Source organism: Pseudoliparis swirei, chromosome 12 (genome assembly GCF_029220125.1).
Source record: "Pseudoliparis swirei isolate HS2019 ecotype Mariana Trench chromosome 12, NWPU_hadal_v1, whole genome shotgun sequence".
In the NCBI taxonomy this organism is placed as follows: Eukaryota; Metazoa; Chordata; class Actinopteri; order Perciformes; family Liparidae; genus Pseudoliparis; species Pseudoliparis swirei.
The window spans coordinates 18,974,074-18,993,292 of record NC_079399.1 but is presented as its reverse complement, the minus strand read 5'-3'; the positions used below and the strand labels follow the sequence as shown (position 1 = coordinate 18,993,292).

Below are 19,219 nucleotides of genomic sequence, written 5' to 3'. Positions count from 1 at the left end.
AAATAAAGAAAACCCTCCCCCACTGCTCAGCACCTCCAAAAGAGGATTGTGTTTCGGCTCGGGGATCATCTTCAAAGGCTCATCGTTCTTTGTCCCAATGCGGACGCACGCAAACAATTATTATAAAGCAACGTGAACAGAGAGAATACCAATTTTCACGAAGTGACGACTGAAATATCACATGTCTTGTTGTTTCTTCATCACTGAAATTAACAAGGAAAACGGCAATATAACAAAGTTAAAATGTAGAGAGAACTCAAAATGTCTTTTATGCAGCACAACACATTTTTAATGCCACAAAAAATAATAATGGAGTCTATACATGCAACAGTTGTTCAACTGCCAACAAGTGTTACCATTATTAGCGAGGTAGAAACAGGGCCTCCACATGCTCTTCATATTGAACGATTTTCTTCTAATCACCGCCTCAAAATGTCTTTGTCATGTGACTGTTTTGTCCTCAGTTGAGCCCGGAGTTAAAGCTTTAAAGACGACTGATGCAGTGGATGAGCAGCGGCGGGACGAACAGGACTTCCTATATGATCGACTCCAACCACCGGTCGTTGGTTCAATCACGGCGGGGCGCAAAATACAGTCCGTCAATCGTGTGACAGAAGAGCTTTCTGGCCTCAGGTGGAGTCAAGCGTCAAAGACAACCAGCCCCGATTACATGTACATCTATAAATAAATATGACACGTAAGATTAGAGCATCAGCGGTCGCTGTGACAACCCTTCAAACTCGACGCGTCCTGTCCGACGGGAGCACTTGTCCTGGTGAACCACAGACCGGCCAGAGCCAGTCTGTATTTTATAACTCTCACACTTGATTACGAACAAGGCTGACTTTTGCGAGAGGCTGGCCTGATGCAATTATTTCAATCCCAGGGCTTCAGTACTGAACTGAGTGCCTGCTTAATTGTTTTGGCACTTGTGTTTCTAACCATTCCCAGCCTTAGCAATGACATATTGTAGTTTTTGAAGAGATAGTTTGGACATTTGCAAGTGGGTTTGTATCAAGGAACTTAACCGTAGTCATGTTGATAGCTTGCGGTGGATGGCGGGAGTAGCAGCACAGGAGCAAAGCTGTGTACGGATGTAGTTGGGGGCAGCAGCAAAACCTGTTTTAGGCAGAAAAAAAAAAAATGGTGTCCAGTCTATTAAGAGAATTTTTCGCCGGTTTAACTTCAACATTTAACAGCTACCCAGTCTATGTTTCTGACGAGCGGACTGGATCCGGTGTATCCTACCCCCACCCCCCCCAAACACAGTTATTTTAGAACACGGGGGTCGTCGGTCGCCGAACTGTCTGATGGCCAGATTACCCACAGTACACTTTACTTTACTGCTGCCCCCATCTACAAGAGTGCATTGTCGACCCTCCGCTTCATCCGTGGCTGTAAATCATTTGAGCAGCGGGCTTCTCCCGGCAGTCAAAACAAAGAGGTTAAAGTAGCACTAATTCCTGCGGGGCTGCTCATTAAGCCGCTGGCTTAGTCCTTGGGGAGCCGAGGGCGGCATATGGAGGCAACCCAACGGCCACGTTATAATTAAAACCACGTCGCAGCTAAACCTCCAGCATGTGGATCGCTGGTGGAAACCGTGGCTGATTATTGACGAGCCAACCTTCCCCATCGTGGAGGAAGCCGGTGCAAACATCAAAAGTGCTCTCAACTCTGCGCCGCCTACCGTCAATCTCAACCGCTTCGACAACCCTAAATACGATGACAACGTTGTTATCCCCGTGGGATTTCACGGCGTTTCGGCCCCAGAGGGTTTTTCCTTTGTGCGATGTGATTGCGTCTCGCCTCCGGGGAGAGTCGGGATTAGCACTCATTTGCAAACCAGAAGCAATGTCGGAGTGAAAAGACTCCATTGTTGGCCTCTGTGCATCCGTGTCCAGTAAACCGGCCCAGCAGAGGGGGAAGCCACTGGCGGCTCTAGAGCCTGTGTACCCGTCACGGCTCTAAGTGAGTCCAACGCTTCAGTCGATGAGGAGCCATGGCTCCTGCTGCTGCTGCTGTTGTTGAGCCATCTGATTCCCCCCACCCCTGCTTTTTCTTCTAAACCGGACACTAAGAAAATAAATAAATTAGGGCTTATTCTGTCCTCCCGGGCCATATGGAAGCTTCCACGCTTAATCTGCATGCATTATAGACGGGGAGCTCGCTTATTCTTTCTGTAAGGGGCTTTTCTGCAACATAGTAAAGACAAAAAAAATTGCTGCAAGGACGACGCAACTTTGACCGCACAAGTAGAATGGAGTCGAATTGCAAGATTTGTGGCAGAACCGTTCTGAGGCGTAACATTTTTAAGAGATATGAAAGTTCTTAGTGTGCTGCAGCAGACGTGCTGAAGGTGAACAGGATGAGGTTAACACTGCGGCATGCAGACGCCGTCGAGCAGAGACTGTTCATGAACTTGAAAAACCATGTTACTTTCGTTACTTTTTTGGTAAACAAACCCAGAAGCCAAGCCGTGTATTTTCAAACAGACAGCCAAACTTCAGCCTCCCGCACGTGGCCTCCACCCACCCGGCCGATTACAGGCAACAGATGAGGGGGTTTGGTGACGGATCGTTAAAGTGCTGTGGTTGAAACCCCCCCCAGCCAATGATCTCTCCACGCCCATGCTGGCCCCATTTATCTGAAGCAAAGTGGAGGGACCTCTTCTGGATGCACCACTACTATGGCGTATGTACGTATGGTTAGCAGGGTAGCGCAAAAGAACACAAGCTCAAACCCCAACGTATAAATCTACCCAACTATTAAGAGTAGAAAAAACAAACTTGAAAAAGAACCTTGAAAAAACAAACGCTCCTGGCAAACCAATCTGCATTTTTTCGCCCAGTTCGTTGCTTGTGGTGCATATTTTTATCTTGGGATATTTCTAGCACATTGTTCAACAATCATGCACAAGAATAATCCGTTACAGGACCGCAGAAAAAACAAACACTGAGAACGAAAAAATACTCGCGATACATGAGATTTATTTTCAAACTGCTTTGTGGGTAATGTAGGAAAAACAAGAACGGGAAATTAAATTACAGGCAGGTAACTAAACTGAAACCCTAATAATATAAACAGAACCAATATAGATGCTTTTGTTACGGTAACACGGTCTCACTGAATGCTTCAAGGCTGAAACTAACAATTAAATTAAATCATCCATTAAGCAGATTTATTTTCCCTCAATTACTTGAATAATTATTGTGTTTATAAAAAGTTCATTAAATAGGGCCAATTGACAAATCACGGTTTTGTATTCACAGAAGACCTGGAACCAGAATAGTGTCTAAGAATAATAATAACTGCAGGTTAATTTTCTGTGGACTGTTTTAACTCTAGATGGACCAACCAACCGAACGACTGTATGTATCTTTGATGTCACCCAAACAAACGAAGAGGGAAAATAAATTTCAGAATAATTTCCTGAAAACATCAAACGTTAGCCGGGGATCAACCCGCCGATACTCTGATTAAAAGACGACCCTTCTCCCCCACTATGCCACAGTCGCCCCTTAAGGCTCGGTAACAAGCACGATGTTGGAGATGTTCTACCAGTCTGTTGGACCAGTGCTCTGATATGTTCGACCAGTCTGTTGGACCAGTGCTCTTGATATGTTGGAGATGTTCTACCAGTCTGTTGGACCAGTGATCTGAGATGTTGGAGATGTTCTAACAGTCTGTTGGACCAGTGATCTGAGATGTTGGAGATGTTCTACCAGTCTGTTGGACCAGTGCTCTGTACTTCTCCGTAGTCTGCTGGGGCAGCAGGATTGGAGACACCAACTAGCTCACTAAGCTGGTAAGGAAGGCCGGCTCCATCATTTGCTGCAAACGGGACTATCCGGAGCAGGTGGTGTAGAGGAGGACACTGAAGAAATGTTTCTCCATATTGGATAACCCGGACCACCCTCTAGACCACCTACTGCAGGGACAGCGGAGCACGTTCTCCAGCAGACTGCATCAGCTTCGCTGTCACAAAGACAGATACTGGAAACATTCCTGAGACAAGATAACATTCCAGATACAGGAGAACAGTCCTGATACAGGAGAACATTGTTGCCCACTGCTATTAGACTTCATGGTAAATCACCTCTGGCCAAATTCATCAATAAACCTTGCACCGCTTCCACTTTATACACACTTGGATACACTTTAATTTTTACATTTTCATTTCCTTTATCATTTAAATTCTTAAACATAATATGTCCTGCAATGCTATTTTACTGTATTGTATATATGTAAACATGTTTGCTGCTGCTTCAAGAAAGTATATCCTATTTTATCTTAAACTGAGAACCACAATGGAACCTCAGTCGGAGGGCGTGGCTGACATTTTGGTAAAAAAGCTGCACAGCCCACGCCGTCATTGTTGCCGGAGCTGACAAGCTGGTGGGGGTCGGCTCGAGGGAGACCGCAAGTACGCGTTTGTGTCTCGGCTGCATACGATTCTAATATCGATGTCTGGGATAATGTGAGGATGATTAGCACTGTGCCGTTTATGTGCACAACGCAGAAACTCTCGATAATCTGGAAGCGGTGACTCATTTTTGGTTTCTCACCAGCCTACAATACCGCCTACCCGGCGGGAGCGCTGAACCTCGCACACCCACGCTGCACGGTACTACAGTAAAGTGGATGTGCATCACGGCTGTGGAGAGCTTCTCCTTCTTGACAGCCGCCATATCTTTAAAGAAAACAAGAAGCTGATTAAACTCTGCAATGCGCCCGCTCTTTTCGGGTATTCGCGATGCCCCCAGTGTGTAAAGTTGTTGGTTGTGCTGCACCAAATCATCATGGCCCTTTAGGAGCCTCATGAGGAACCCTGGGTGGGTTCTAGATTAAACACTTTTGAGTGGTCGAAATAAATATGAAATGCTCCTCGGGTGGAAAGCACTCGTGGGTTCTTGGTTGCCCCCTTAGAAGATGAAAAGGTTCTGCATAGAACCTCCACAGAGGGTCCTGGGTAGAGCCATTTAAGGGTTCTCTGGAAAACTTCTCAAAAGGGGTTCTGGGTGGAACCTTTCATTCGGTGGTTCTAGGTATAGCAGTTTATGTTGGCCTGGGACAGCAGGTTGGTATATATATATATTAGAGTATATATATTCTAATAACTCTGGAGAACTTGGCACGAAAACACAAGACAATCTGGCAGAGGACAAGTGGAAGTGAGGGAGCTAAATAGTGAGGGACTGATGAGGGGATGGGCTGCAGGTGAGAAGGGCGTGAGGACCAGGTGAAGGGAATGAGGGACTAACGAGGGAGTGATCAGAGGCAGGTGAGGGGAGTTGGATGGACGAGATGGGAAGCATTTATATCTATATATGTGTGTGCAAGCTCTGCCATCCTTGCACATCCTCCAGAACGAGCATGTCTTGCAGTGAAGTTATCGCAACACGCCTGCGTAAACGCACCGTGAATTCGACAGACGTAGTGTGAGGTGAGAAATGAGTGTGACGAGTCATACCTCTGGCTTTTCAGCGTATCAGGATTTTATATTTTGGTCCTACTTCCTCCACATTGCTTCGTGCGCCGCTGTAAACAGAGGCCCTGCGGGGAGGAGAAGGAGGGGGGACACACACACACACACAGTGAGGCTCAATTATTAATCGTCGCATTTAATAAAATATCAATACGAACCCGCACATGGCAGTCTCCATTCACACTAGTCAAAGATGGGTCAAACTTTGCCTCAAACTTTTGGACAACGCCAAGGGACTAACAACCTGAACTTCTTTTTTTAACCTACGATTGTGATAAAACACATTACGGTGTGATTAAAAAGTAGAGAGGAAGAGCTACGATACACACATATTTTTCCAGATGGAATAAAGGACCCTCCAAATCCATTTAGAAGAATTTAAATGACATGGAAACATGCCACCATTGTGGGCGAACCATTTTCATGAGTAAACTACAGGTTGCTGCCGGCTGTGCGATGGCTTTTGTATCTTCAGCACTCGTGTTTATTAAACATAACTTATTCTTGTTCCATCATTAAAATATAGAAATCAACTTCATGTCACACGGGGAGTCGTAGAATGTCTAATTGTGAGGTTTTTCTTCCTAGTTTTTGTTGAAAGCATTCATTTTAGTTTTATATTTTCCCTATCTTTACTCTATACAACACAATACATGTAAATCTCACGACTGACGAGACAAAAAAGTGCAAAGCTCCGACACGCTCGAGACAAATTCTCCCTCCGGCGTGGGCAAACTTTAATGGCGGAAGCACAATGCAGTCATTGTGCTGCAGTGACCTGTTCACCGCCCCTTGATTTACAAAAGACGCGCAGTCACCGCTGCCAGATACATTCGAGCCTCATAGCTGCCGATTTGACTTCTAGAGCTCAGCCGCGCTAATCGAATTTAATCTTCCTTTGGCTCGTGCCGATTGTCGGAGCGGAGCGGATGACGGGCTGCTGCGAGGGGGCTTCGCCGATGTGTCGCAAGCCTGCAGCAGCAGACGCCCATGTGGAAAGCTGCTGGTGGTTTGTGTGTGTGGGGTCTGTTACGCGATCGTTTCCCGTTGTTGGTTTAAATTAGGCCACCGCAGGCCAAACGGTTCGAGCGTCAAAACGTTTTGTAATCAAAAAATCAATGTGTGCGAAGTGGGGCATGCTGGGTAACATGCTGAAAAATGTACATGAGTGGGTGTATAGAGTGAGTCGGTGTCTGTCTCGAAGAAAAGAAAAAAAGGAACATTGTAGAAGAGACAGAGGAAATGAGTAAGAGATACAACAACAAAAAAGCAACGACAATGAGGACAACAGGATGCAACACTCTGTTCCACTCTGGTCTACTTTTTTTCAGAGAATTCAATTCAGCAGGGCGGAAAGCTCTGTTAAAATACAACAACAACAACAAAACTTTCCTACATAGTGGGATGTGACAAAGTATTCAGTTGTGCTTAATTGCTCAGCAAGAAAACAAAACTGCTTTTTCACTTGCAGGATTTTCTATTTTGAGGATTCTGTGCACAAGAACTGCAGTTACCCAAAATACTCATGCTGACCTCAGAGTGTGTGTGTGTGTGAGAGAGAGAGAGAGAGAGAGAGAGTGGAACATGTGATTTAGGTCTTCTTTACCAGTAGATAATTGCCATTTGGCTGCTCTGCATGTCTGCGTCCGCTCTGTGGCAGTGGCCCTCTTCCTTTCCTTTCCTCTCCTCTCTGTCGCCTAATGACGACAGGGCTCCCAGCAGGCTTTGCTGCGAGTATTCTGCGGAGCCCCTGGTACCCTAAGGGATCGCTGACTCTTTTCATCGGCAGCCCCCTACCAATAAAATATAACGGCACTCGGGCTGCGGGGTGGCGCGTGTGTGTGTGTGTGTGTGTGGGGGGCTATTCAGCTATGACCGGCACGGGACACAACGGAATCAGTCATTGCTCGGCTACTGGGAGAGATGAGTGGGCTACTGAAGTGAAAGAGACACAGCGGGATCCACAGAGAAGACACTTATGTGAGCGACAGTGGGCAGGGAGGCACTGCATGTGCTGCTCAGTGCAGCCAGAGGTCAAGAAGAGACATCAGGCTTTGTGATGATTATTTAAATTAATTTCCCACTATTTACCTCATAGAACCACGTACCGGCCGGGATTGTTAGCTGCCAACGTTATCAAGATAATAGTCAACGTTTCTAGTCTTTAATGAAATCAAATGGGAGTATATTGTATTCATTTTAATTCCTATTTAAAATAAAATAAAAACATGTATCAAATGACTGAATGTATGCCAAAGACACACTGCACGTCTGAAAATAAAAAATGACCGAGCTCATGTTATCAGTGATCGCTACGCTCACTTCTGCACAGCTGAAGGAGCATCATTCGGGCCCATGGTGAAAACAGAGCTGATGGAGTGACAGCAAAGATGTACAACAGTGCTGACAGAGATGGTCATTGCATGCATTCTTCTTAATGGTCAAAAATCTGGCAACCGCATAACTCACAACGGAACTCAACTATGGACTTGAGATTCAGGTGCGTCATGCTTGTAGGCTAATGTAGCCTGGAGCCTCCATCCTGCAGAAGTGATGAGCAGTGGGCTACAGAGGTCAGCCACAAAGCTCACTGCTTTGTAACAGCACACCTCAAGAACGTTTAAAAGTCTGAAGTCCTCACTCCCAACCGACTTGAACGACATCACTTGAGGACATTCGTCAAGGCTTCACACAAAATGCTTTATACTACTTTTTTTCCTGGCAATTTCTTTGACTAAATGGTTCTTCAATTGATCATATAAACATAACACAGTAAAGAAAAAAGATGAAAGTATTTCTGAAAGTATTGTCTCTACTTCATCTGTCTCACCAGGTAGCTTTGAATTCATATACACAAAAAAGAACTTGACAAAACTTGAAAAGGAAAATTGACAAAGGGTCGGTACTCCTGCAAGAAACTGCTTGATGGAAGGCAAGCGCCAGCGCCGGAGGAGAGGACAATAACACAAGCAGGGAGGGAGCCTCTTTGAACGGCTCTGCAGAAGCCACTATCTTAGAGACAATGTCCCGCTTCCCACCTCAGACATCCGACATCTGAGTGGGCCCCCCGGGGCCACCCTCTGGAGGTGCCCCTGCTGGGAAATGAACCTAAATATCTCTGGTGGTGTGTGACTGCTTTCCTCTCCCCGCCGTTCAGACGGTTTAACACCAAACCAGCCGTCAGCCACCTACTTCTGGTTCATTTCGGGGCTAGTCTCTGAAGGGTAAGTAGGGCACTTTCAATAATAGCTGCATTTGCAAAGCTAACAGCTGCGGGCTGCAAGCCTTTGCATGGATTTAAAGCAACCTTGCCATTTAATGAGTGTATATTCAGCCACTTGTGTTTTTGTCATGGGGTTCGTGGTAAAGATATGACATGCAGGAATGCTAATTAAATCTAGAATGTTTCATCACCGTTTCCATGAGCCCTGACGGGTGTGATTTGATTGGCAGGTCAGGGCGGCCAGTGGGCTGCAAGCCCTGACTGACAGGCAGACAGAGGATTAAAATGGACTCTTTGCTCTTTCTGCACTGGGTGTCTGCACACAGGCCTATACTCTGAGTGAGAGAGAGCAAGATTAAAGCATTATGGAGGAAGTGAAAAGGGTGGTGTTTTTTCTTCTTCCCCCAGATCAAGAAGGAACACTTCAGAAACACTACTAAAAAGCGTCTGTGTGTTTGCAGGAAGACAGAATTCATCAGATCTTCGATTTCCATGGTGCAGTTTATTCCACTCGAGTGAAACAAAAGAGCTCTCTTGTGAAATCGGGGAACCTACATCTTGAGACACTTCTAAAACCGACGGCACGATGCACAGTTGGAATTTCGCGCACATCCTTTAAAACTCCGACTAGTGTTCCCGGGATAATTTAAATGCTCACGTGCGCTTCAGATCTCTAACTTTTTGTAAATCGTCCGCCTGATCCGTACTATATGCATGTGCAGCTCTCAATAGAGATGCGAGGGAAGCGAGATGGCTTGCTCCTCAGCTACTTCCATCTTCAGCTCTAGGAAAATAAATTAGCGCCGCGTCCAACATTTTAAGATGGAGGAAGAGAACGATGAGCCGTGTTCGCTTCTTTCTTGCTGCCCATGTGCGGTGCTGATCGGACAGGTGTTAGCCGAGAGTGGAGCAGAATGTCAGCAATCTGGCGAAAACATGGAACATCCATGTTATCTGCGGTATTTGAGGTTCTGGTTACCTTCGCATTGAAAATGCGGAAGGTTATGTTTTGATCGCCGTGTATTTATTATTTTTTTAAATTTGTATGCGTGTTACTCGCATAACAAAAAAAGTATTAAACCGAATCGCATGGAATTTAGTGGGATGATTGGTTATTATCCGGGGACCATTTGATTAGATTTTGGGATCGATCAGGTCAAAGGTCAAGGTCATGAAAAGGTCAAAATCTTCTTTTTACCATAGCGCGGTAAATTTTTATCCAATTGGCATGCAACTCATGCCAACATGTTCATAATTCAATGCCCAATCTTGTGATATGCGAAGGTATGCGCTCTACCGAGTGCCCGTTCTAGTTAATCTATTTGTTCATTTATAAAAAAGGGATTAACATGAGCCAGGTCACAAAACAACGACAAACAATAAAATAACGTCAAGAAGGTTACCGGTGGAAACAATTAATATCCATAAATGGCCAACGCAGGAACACCTTTTCCAGCCTTGGGGGTAATTTAACGTGACAGAGCATCGAGAAGACGAAGCCCTGTGATGGCGAAGGCCCTCCCTGGGTCTGGCGTGCAACCGAACGCGCAATTTTCTGCTTGTTTGCCGTCGTCTCGTCGCTGCATCGGCGATGCAGAGAAAGGCGTGCCTGCACAGCGGACCAGCAGCGTTACACAGAGGGAGGAGGACGGCCGGCAGTGTTCAGGAGCTGCAGTGGAAAGAGGAGCTCCCGGCAGGTACTCGGGCATGCTGCACGTAAACACTTCCACTGTGTTCTACGTGGACATCTGGGTGTCATGTGAAGAAGAAAAAAAGGGAAAATCCGGAAATATGTCCACATTGAAATTCATAGAGCACCGTAAACACCAATGGCCTCTTTGCGATGCAGATTTTCTAACCAAGTCGACCACGTGCAGCACAGGGAGGCTTAGAATACAGCCTCTGTTACTCACACACATGCACACAGCTGGAAAACTGGCAATGAGGTCACCATGTATGAGGGCCTATAAATGTGCTGCCATTCTGTCGTCTGGAAACAAGGAAAGAGGAAGCTTAACCAGTCAATGTCGTACAAAATACACATTGACCAACTTTTTTTGTTTCCGTTTGGATTTCTTTGAACTTTCCCTGTTCATAGAAAACTAGAATGGGCACTCGGTAGAGCGCATACCTTCGCATATCACAAGATTGGGCATTGAATTATGAACATTTTGGCATTAGTTGCATGCCAATTGGATAGAAATTGACCGTGCTATGGTAAAAAGAAGATTTTGACCTTTTCATGACCTTGACCTTTGACCCGATTGATCCCAAAATCTAATCAAATGGCCCCCGGATAATAACCAATCATCCCACTAAATTTCATGCGATTCGGTTTTATACTTTGTGTTATGCGAGTAACACGCATACAAATAAATAAATAAATACACGGCGATCAAAACATAACCTTCCGCATTTTCAATGCGAAGGTAATCATGCATTTGTGATTTGTTTGATGCATTCTGGGAGTCATTTTGCATTGAAAGTACTTGATTTGTGTGTGTTTATAACACAGACTCACAACAGCCAGTGAAAGAAAGAAACTCAAACCATTGGTTTGTGGACAGAGACACGAATTGTCTGCGTCTCACGAGCTACCATGACGCTGGGCTGGCATTTGAAACCCGCTTTCTCTCCGTCTCCTTAAGAATTGGTTGGAGGCTTTTTGTGTTTTTACCATAATCGGGGCTGGTGTGGGAAAAGTAAAACACTTGAGGGGTGAGTGACGCCAATAAGCTGCCATGTGCTTTGCAGAATTCTTCAGACAAAAAGCCATTGAAGGGGGACTTTGCTTTTCAAACACTATCAGTAACACACATCTAATAAACTGCTGCATTGCATGCTGGTCCATTATACCGTAGAGCTCACACCAAAAGTCACTTAAAGTTTGTAACAGTTTAGCTCCACGCCTTCCTTTTTGGAATAGTTGTCACACCGTCAATCCAACTCCCCTCACCCGCCTCTGATCACTTCCTCGTTAGTCCCTCATTCCCTTCACCTGGTCCTCACGCCCTTCCCACCTGCAGCCCATCCCCTCATTAGTCCCTCACTATTTAGCTCCCTCACTTCCACTTGTCCTCTGCCAGATTGTCTTGTGTTTTCGTGCCAAGTTCTCCAGCGTTATTAGAGTATATTCCTGACCTGCCTGTTCTGACCCTGCCCTGACCTCTGATTCTCTGCCCCGCCACTTTTTGGACTTGTTTGCTTCTTGGACTGATCTCCCGGTTTTGACCCAGCCTGTTTCCAACCAAAGACAGTCATCTTTGTTACTCCTGTCTGAGTTGTGCTTTTGGGTCCACTCTAATAGCGTCGTGACAACGTTTGTCACTCCACTGCCAATATAGTATGTTGGCATGAATATATACGATTTGTTTCATCCCATTCACAACATACCATATAGAGTATAGTATACACTTCTGACCGCCAAATTCAAGTTATAGCTTTAGACGTGTGGAATTTGGACTTTTAGTTGGACAAAACAAAGAATGCAACTAAGGTTTTTCAACCATTTCTGGCTTTTCATATACTTCATTTAAAAGAACGACCGACAGATTCATAATAATGATTTAAAAAGAGTTGATGCCCTAAAGGCAATGTCTGATAATGGCAAGAAAACAGCCTTTTGTGCCGTATTGAATACTAAATCTTTGATGGCATAAAGCTTGCAGCCAGTAAGCTCATTCAGCTGCTTTCCTAACCACCACATGATGCCTTGGATCTGTGGCGAGCTGCTCAGACACCCGCACAAGGAGGAAGTCCGTTATAGTAACCTACCATTGCCATTCCACTGCTCCAGCACCAGCACAAACTTTACGCTGGGGCCGTGGCAGAATTAAACTTGCTCCATTTTATTCAGCGGTAAGGTTTTAAATATAGGCCGAGGCGCTCCGGTGCACTATTGGACCACTGAAAAAAAGGATAAATGGACGTGACAGCTAAATGGAATCAAAGAGATTAAAGAAAAAGAAAAAAAAGCAGGGGGATTAGAAACGGAAAATGTTGAATAGGATATATATATATATGAGAGAAAGAGAGAGAGAGAGAGAATCTGGATGACCACACACACAACGGGTTTGATTTAGATTTTTCTTTTGCCAACCGTTGTTTTTTAAAGTGTTAAATAAATTGATAAATTCTGTCAATTAAAAAACAAAAAATCACAAAATTGGGGATTTAAACGAGCATTAATGTTGAATATAGATACCGGATCTAAATCACTCCCTCCTTAGACAGCACTGCTTCAAAACCCATCTCTGGAATGAAAACTATACATCTCTGTGTGTGTGTGTGTGACCGGCGACTGACTTCGCAGATTTTAAACACAGAGACGAGCCATGGAAGTGTCTGATAAGGGATGCGTGTGTGACGTCGTATCAGCTTGACGGCATCGGTTACACCTGCCCCTTGGAGCGAGACAAACAACTCCCGCTAATTGAATCCCTTTGAAGGAAGCACCCCGAGGACGGCCGACTCCGCGGGGGCCGCGTCTTGACGAGCTTTCATGCGAGTATCGCTTTCACGCATCATTTCCTCCCTTGATTTCTCTGCAGCGACGACCCAGAGACATACAGGACTGTCTCAGAAAATTAGAATATTGTGATAAAGTTCTTTATTTTCTGTAATGCAATTAAAAAAACAAAAATGTCATGCATTCTGGATTCATTACAAATCAACTGAAATATTGCAAGCCTTTTATTCTTTTAATATTGCTGATTATGGCTTACAGCTTAAGAAAACTCTAAAATCCTATCTCATAAAATTTTACTATTTCCTCAGACCAAGTAAAAAAAAAGATTTATAACAGCAAAACAAAATCAAACATTTGAAAATGTGTTTCGAGTTAATTAGACGATTCAAGTGATTTGTTTAATACCCTACTAGTATACTTTTTCATGATATTCTAATATTTAGAAATAGGATATTTGAGTTTTCTTAAGCTGTAAGCCATAATCAGCAATATTAAAAGAATAAAAGGCTTGCAATATTTCAGTTGATTTGTAATGAATCCAGAATGCATGACATTTTTGTTTTTTTAATTGCATTACAGAAAATAAAGAACTTTATCACAATATTCTAATTTTCTGAGACAGTCCTGTATGCCCCGGCTCACAGACGTTCAGATTTGTTTTTTTGTTATTTTAATGAAGAAGTTGATGGATCGTGGTCAAAGCTATGGGAGAAGTGCGTGGTGGTAAAACCGTTTGGGTTTTTAATTAGTAGAGTCAAAAGAAAACTAGCAGTTGAGATATGGAGATGCTGGAGGGATCGCAAGTGTCACAAAAGAATTAAAACGCAGTTTTTTTTTTTTTTTTTGCGAGTTGTGACTGTCAAGCTGTCAGAGCGACGTTGGAGCCCACATCGTCGCTAACTTCACCACCGAAATACATATAATCAAATGTTTTGGAAAAGCAACAAAGTGATTTTAGAGAGAAGCAGACAGAAGAGTTTACAGAGTGCGTACACACTGATTACTGACAAAGTAAAAAATGATAGACGCCGTGGAGAGGCAAAGAGTCTTATCAAAGGCCGTTAACATTTATGTATGACATAAAGTAAACTAGCCCCAAATGCTCGACTCTATATCTCAGAACAGGCCCTTTGGGATTAGGGTTGGATGCAAAACAAAAGAAGATAGCTTTTTACATCACAGTTTCTATTACATTTGGTAAGAAATGTCAATATTGACCCCGCCACTGTGTGTGTTTCACATACAGTTTAAAGCTTAAAAACATGTTTAATTGCATAGTTCCTCTTTAACCTACATCCCTGATCTGTGGTTCAACTTTACTCAACTGTAACAATGCTCCAGCAGGAGAGAAGAGGGAGAGTGAGAGAGAGAGAGGACACACACACACACACACAGTTCATCCCTCTCATCTGGCAGTGTGACACAAAGGACGACGCTGTTGTGATGTCTTTCTGACCTCTGAGGTTCTGCTGTGACGTCGAGGAGCAGCTGACTCCTCGCCCGGTCCCAGACGTATGAGCCGGGTCCATCTGACCCACCGCAAGCTCCGTGTGATGTCATCAACTGCTCCACTGGATTCTCCCGCAGAGGAGAGGGCTTTTTTCCTTCTTCTCCCCCCTCAACTTGAACGAATGAGACCAGGCGGGGGCTACATTTAATGAATTGCGTGAAAACACAGGGTTTGATTTCATCCGTTTTTCTTTTTCACTGCATTTAATTGGTCATGCTGATTTTCACAGTTTTCCGGTAGCTGTATTTCCAATAACAGACACATCACCTACCAGTATACTGAACTAATATACTATTATTCCTAGAACTGCACTTTTAGTCGTGTACAATATCAAGTGAACCGTTTCATAAATGCTGTGCTGTTGTTGCTGTTTTTGTTGTTGTAGTCGTCTTTCTGGATCACTTGTGGTCATCGCTTTGCACAGGGAAATGAATGAGCGCTATTCAGTATTACAGATTTATATACCAATTCACTTCAAAAATGGATAGTGTTGTTTATTCCCCAGTATCCCAGTGGAAATACTCAAATTGATTTTTTTCCGACAGACCTTTAGTGTAAAATCCCAAAACATTCAGAATCATTTTAAGTTAAGACCAAGGTAACCATGAAATAACGATTTTTTATTTTTTAACAGAATTAGTTTAACAATTCATTTTATTTACCGTTTAGGAAAAAAAAAATCAAAATTTAGTACTGATGAGTCTTTATGACCTCCATAAAAAAACAAGACCATCAGCGAAATCGTTGTCTATTCCTATCAACGTATTCTTGTGCTCGTCATCGGTGCCAATGGGTCAGACTTTGCTTTAAAATCAGGTGACATCATTCAGGTTCACCAAGACCCACACCACGTCAGCTGGAGGCCCGTGGCCGCCTAGCGAGGCCCGCTGAAGTGAAGGGGGGCACTCAAGAACCAAGGCCGAGTCGGGACGATGGGTGTCATTTTCTTATTTATTTGTTTAAAGGACTCTGGCCCTTGCAAACACTATCACTTTCCTCCGCAGGGGCCGCCAAAATAAAACACAAAATAAAAATGCTGTGTTATAGCTATAAATGACCAGTTGAAAGATCCTCACAGTACCTTTAAAGAATCCTTGAACTAAAACAAAACATCTTAACGCCATGACATCTTAAACTCAGATTGCAGACTTAAAAGAGCAACAGGTAAAGATCTACTACTGCGTTAGTTTGCCTCGCTTGCCTGATCAGGTCTCTCCTGCCAAAAAACTAGGTGTCCAGCATCAGTCGATTGACGGGTTGAACGGTGATTAAGAACACAGTGCTTTGGCAGCGACTCACCAGCAGTGTTCAGAGGATGACAAGCTGTTTAAAGCTGACTGGCATGCTAAACACAGGGGACTTTCATCAGCACCGATAAAAAAGAAAAAAAGAAAAGATAAGCAGAACTTAACTAATTCTGACAAGAGTGGTATATATCTGCAATAAAGAAACTCCCTGTAGGATTAGCAGATTTAACACAAACGTGGCCGGAAAGACTTTTTTTTGTTTTGTTTTTGTTTGATGTCTGTAAAATCTAGATCTTCAGACCTTGAGAACGTGATACAACAGTGCTTGGTTTCCAAGACGACCAACACTCTGGCAGAGATAATGCCGGCAAGCCTGGGGACGGATCCATCATACTGGGCTTCCACACATGGCACCTGCAGCACTCGCATGCCACAACATCACATGGCTGTGAACAAACAAACGGCAGCTTTTGCTTTCTTGGTGCAGAAATCTTATACTTAGGTGGAGCAAGCGAGCTGTCTGCCAGCTGCACGGCCCAAGGAGCTGGCTTTCTTAAAATAGGGATAATAGCACTTCCACAGCAGAAGAAAGCAGGGAGACATTATAACTGCAAGTCTAGTTGTACCACTCCCCTACGCCCTCCCCCCTCCTTTTGAGAGCCAGTAAAAATAAAACTCATTCCAAGTGGCACATGTTGTAAATAGAGGCTGCTTCATTAGGAGACACTTCTGAAGAGAGAGTAAATGGCTGTGGTGAGGCTTTATAGGCCAACTTATAGGATTGGGAGATGCCCATCATTAAAAAAAAGGTGATTGAGGTGATGGGAGCAATTAGAGGAAGACATGTCATGTGCAACGCACCCGACTGGAATAATGCAAAAGTATGTGTGTGTGTGTGTGTGTGTGTGTCAAACATTTTTTTCAAAGGACGCCGACACGTCGCCAGCATCACTGCACACCTCGCTGTACGCGGAGGAATGCGAGCCGGTCAATTCAGTCAGCTTAGCTCTACGGGTTCCCGAACCCTAGTGTATCCCCGATATACGAGTGAGTGCGTCCGTGTGTGTGTGTGTGTGTGTGTGTGTGTGTGTAGAGAGAGAGAGACTTCCAATCACGTGGTTCTCCTTCATCTGACTCTCCATTGAGCATCTATAGGGAGATGCTGATGCTGCTGATGAAGGTGGGGATGTATGGTAAACAACCCGAGCAGAGGACCCTGAAACCAATGCGTCAAGATGCGTTCAGGGGGTAAAAGCCTCCCACGCGAGAACAAACAAACTATTCCCTGTTTCGCCACAGACCACGGACGACCGACTCGTCGGACGTGAACTACCCCCCTCGGCAGGGGGGTGGTGGGGACACCGTTTATTTCGCCTCTACGTGAACACGGACTCGACGTGCGCTGTTGTGTTCATTTCCACGAATACAACACCGGCTGTCATTCAAAAAAACAACCGTCGCCCGCACCCCCCAATGTTGAGGAGCGGGAGAAACGCAGAGCAGGCTCACGTGCTAAAGCCCCGTTTACGTTCAATACATGTCAACAATATTAATACTACAATGAGAGAGAGAGAGACAGAGAGAGAGTGAGAGAAAAAATCAAAGTAAGTCATACCGCTTTAGAGATACAAAACCAGCCGAATGAGGTTACAACAAAGCGGTGTGTCTTACCTGTTCAGACGCGTCTAGTGTCCCGCAGCTCTGGACTCCATTGCCGTGGTGGCGAAGTGATTTGACAGTGAGACGAGGCTGCGCTGCTGCGGTGGCCCCCGGTGTCGCGTGTGATGGCGTTAGCTCTGCAGGGCCCACGATGAAAGCAGCGCCGCCTTCACGGGCCGTCGGAAGTATCATGTCGAGAGAGGCGAGAAGCCGAGGGAGTACGCGACCTACGAGGGAACCGACACTGTGACGTGTTCGGCTTCCATGGATGCATTTTCTGAGGAAACGAGACATGGGAATTTGTTCTTCGAAGCCAGGCGGTCGGGTGGGATGTTTTGAGGACAGAGGACACAAAAGCCAGGATGTCATTTGGTGGCCGATTCTTTATCTGAACTCCAGCCCATATTATTGGTATTTCCCTCTGACAAGGATTGGTCTCGTTAAATGTCTCTCTTATGCTCTGTGTTTTCAACAATAAAATAGCTGCATTCATTACAAATAAATAAACGATATCAAATACTTTTTCACTCATTATTTATTGGTGTTTGGCTTTTATTACAATTGATTGTTTAGACACTCAGAATCCAGAGCTTTTCGGAAGCAAGTGAAGGAGACCTAACGGGACCTCCTTTGACTGACAGGACGCCCCCCCAATCAAATGGCAGTGAGGGGGCGGTGGGGGGCATTGGGACTAGGACGGTGAACTTGGATTCAACACAGATGTCACAACACAACTCCGAGACTTTTGTTACATTTCAAAAAGCTTAATGACAATAAAGTAAATTAAATACAGCATGTCTATGTCTCAATCGAAATATAGTAACATATAAACTACACAAACAGCTTCTTTTGGATATTTTGAGAAGATAAATGCATGAGAAGACGACTATTTATTACAGGTGATGCTGTAATTATGTTTGACTTTTAATGAGGTGACAAACAGCTGCACGAGCTGCAGAGTATGTTTACTTGTTTACTTGACGTCAAAGCGCCATCTTCTGTCTGCACGCGGAACAGCTTCTCCTCTTGGAACATTAAGTCATGGTGCACTTCTGCCTCCTGTGGCCAGAGTGAATATTACAACAACAAACCACAGACATTCCCTCCACCCCTCCGCAAGGAACGTATTATCCTTTTTTAACGCCATCATGATGCAATTCACATGTAATCTTGTAAAGTGTAGTTTTTGTTAAGACGCTTAAAAAAAACAGTTGTTTGAAGGAGATATTTTTACGGCTTTACGATAATGGCCTGTTTAACATACTAACACTAGCTCTAAAACGCTTATACTACACGATCATTAAAACTACTAATGACAAGATAAAAAAACACATTTATTTCCAACTAATTTCAATAGTTTAAATGCCAATAAACAATAGATCCCAATAACAAGTAAAGAAGGGAAAACATTTAGAATTTAAAAATAGATATTTTCCTCGAGCAATCTTTATTGTACAAATCAAGTCGATACAAATAGTTTTCACAGCAACAACTGAAGTCACAGACTTTTGTTCCGCAGAATTTACAATTAGAAGTATAGTGACCCATAATTAGAAGTAGAGTGACCCATCAATATGATCAAATTACACAACATTAAAGAAGATAAACACATGTTTTTAGTGCTTGA

At 44.2% G+C, this 19,219-nt stretch overlaps 1 protein-coding gene across 4 annotated transcripts in view; it reads right to left on the bottom strand.

The window, feature by feature from the left end:
- Window positions 1–17,935, bottom strand: part of fynb (FYN proto-oncogene, Src family tyrosine kinase b) — a 51,373-nt gene extending 33,438 nt beyond the window's left edge. The window contains exons 1-2 of one of the 4 annotated variants that reach the window (XM_056427751.1): window positions 17,605–17,935; window positions 5,471–5,553 (exon numbers count right to left, since the gene is read on the bottom strand). The gene's annotated coding sequence lies outside the window, so the exon portion shown is untranslated. Of the gene's footprint in view, window positions 1–1,028; window positions 1,049–5,470; window positions 5,554–17,604 lie in introns of those variants that run through there. The other 3 variants (XM_056427749.1, XM_056427747.1, XM_056427748.1) reach the window with 3 other exon arrangements.
- Window positions 17,936–19,219: the final 1,284 nt, after the last annotated feature.